Raw genomic sequence first — 2,510 nt, forward strand, 5'->3', positions numbered from 1 at the left:
ACGTGCAGAAACGTCACCTTAATATAAAGTGACGGGACTGCATTGTATCAGGATTATTGCCGTTATTTTAATTGACTGCGTTTTTTCGTACGCGTTCTATTATTGAGAGACTCGGCCAAAGGAGTCTTTGAGCGGACCCTATTTGCTGTTTTCCTGCAGGTGCTTACGAATTTTTGTAATTAATGGTGCTCAAAAGCTAATTTAGGCATGCGGTGATGGGATTATGTCCTCACATTATCAGCCATTAAATCCTTTGCCTTTCGATCATTTGATTTTTTTTCCTGATTTTTTTACTGAAAGGTCCGTGATATCGCTTCCGTTCGTCCCATGTTTGCACTGTTAGCATAAACACGCTTTTCTGCTATCGTGACTAACAAGCTGGAAATATCCGCACGTCGGGGCTCCCCCGCATTGAGAGGGCAGGCTTGGCCATGGGTTCACTTGGGGCGATGACTTACCGGCTTTGTTGACCTTTAGAGATGGAGCTATGGCGAAGGTGCTTGTGGAAACCGCTGGTAGTACTGGTGCTGGTGGTGTAGCTGGGTGGAAATGGGTGCCGGTGGTGGAAACTGTGCCTGTGAAGCCCTGGAACTCTCACGTGAGTAGTCGTGGCCGTCTTTGATACCGGGAGCATTCGATGATCTACGCCGTCTCGATCGTCGGCAGCGTTACACTTTGGCAGACGCGTCTTTGTGAGACGAGTGATCCTCGACCACCTGCTGCCGAACATTTCTTCCCTGTATGAGGCGATTGCAGGTCTACAACAAGGAGCCGTGTGTGCCTTGACAGTTGGTACCCTTGAGCGCACCTTCGGTGCAGTATTTGGCATCATGAGGCTCAGCGCATGTGGGGCACACTGTGACTCGTCCGCAAAAGCTGCTAACATGGCCAATCTTTAGGAATTTCCGACGCAGTTGCGGTTTCGGCAAAAAAGGTCGCGCTGGGTGCCGAAAGTAGCCCATCTTGACATGTGCAGGAATACAGTCACCTTGAAACACAAGCTTAACACAACGGAATGATTGCGCCGCCCTGCCGGTTTAACAAGTATGGGCAAGTCGGCATCCGTTATGGAGACATCAACATCATAGCTGACTCCCGCGGAAACACTCTGCACTGGAGATAAGGAGGCCCAAACCTTCATTTATCCAAGCATCGTGAGTAAAACTGCATCTCGCTGCTCGACGTAAATACCCAAAATATTCTTCCTTGGGTAATTCGTGTCTCCTTATTACCCCCGGCAGAATGGCTTTCAAGGAAACAGAAATTGCTTGACGATTGAGCATTAGGAGGTTGTCATTCGGGGATTCCGGCACAAACAAGACGGTATGGACCGGGGGCCTTGTTCGGGTAGTTATAGTCGATGCGCTGGACGTTGAGGACGCTCCAGTCGACGGAGAGGCCGCTGCGCGAAGACTCCGTTTCGCCTTCTTCCCGAAAACCAACTTGAAGTTGTCATCACTGCTGCCATCGCTAGGTGCGGAATATAGCTGTGTCCTCGGAACGCACCTCGCTTGGGAGGCAGATATTTTTCCTTGGCGTGGCACCATCCGGTGGCATGTTACCCGGCGGAGTGTCCGCAGGTTCCACTTCTATCATCTCCGCTTCAAAGGAGCGGCGTCCCTGTGAGGTAATATAAATGTAAATATAAACAGAAATACCAAAACACACACACACACACATACACCCACACACACACACACATTATATATATATATATATATATATATATATATATATATATATATATATATATATATATATATATATATATATATATATATATATATATATATATATATATATATATATATATATATATATATATATATATATAGATTTATATATATATAAGAGGGTTTCCCGCCAGTTGACCGCTTATGACAGGCTGTAGACGTTCGCGTCACGCCCCGGGGGTTGACAAAGAAGGTCCCCTTCTCCCCGTGTAGTCTGAAGTGGCGCTGGCTACCACCCTCAAGCGTCAGATACAGTGTAAATATAAATACCCCAGAAAGTGAAGCAGAACACAGTCGCCCAGATAGCCGAGTTGGTAAGGCATTCGAGATCTAATCGAAAGGCGTGGGTTCGGTCCCCACTCTGGGCGCGTGTTTTTCTTTCTTTCTTTCTCACGTAATTAATAAAAGTTCATAGTAATGTAACGTCACTAACGGTAAAAAAATAGTCTAACATTCCCCTATGCCTTCTTTGGCGTTGTAGACTGCCGGCATTTCTTTCTGTATATATATATATATATATATATATATATATATATATATATATATATATAAATATATATATATATATATATATAAATTGGGCTACCGAGCCACCTACCATACTTCCGCCATCAACATTAGGCAACGAATTCGTCGACCTGTGCTCTGTATTTTTCTGCTCTCAAGTAGTTCACGAACGAGCAACAACAACACTTACAACCGGCAATACCCTTGACCTCGAACGAACAACCAGGCCTTTTTCGGACATAACTTACGCACCAGGTTTGAGTGATCGTT

The 2,510-nt window shown here is 45.2% G+C and overlaps 1 non-coding gene across 1 annotated transcript; it reads left to right on the plus strand.

Moving 5' to 3' along the window:
- Positions 1-2,029: 2,029 nt before the first annotated feature.
- Trnar-ucu (transfer RNA arginine (anticodon UCU)) lies at positions 2,030-2,101 on the plus strand. Its single transcript has one exon. It is a non-coding gene; the product is annotated as a tRNA-Arg (tRNA).
- Positions 2,102-2,510: the final 409 nt, after the last annotated feature.

Source organism: Haemaphysalis longicornis, unplaced genomic scaffold (assembly GCF_048455015.1).
Source record: "Haemaphysalis longicornis isolate Haplotype H1 unplaced genomic scaffold, Haemaphysalis longicornis Haplotype H1 scaffold_6, whole genome shotgun sequence".
Classification (NCBI taxonomy): Eukaryota; Metazoa; Arthropoda; class Arachnida; order Ixodida; family Ixodidae; genus Haemaphysalis; species Haemaphysalis longicornis.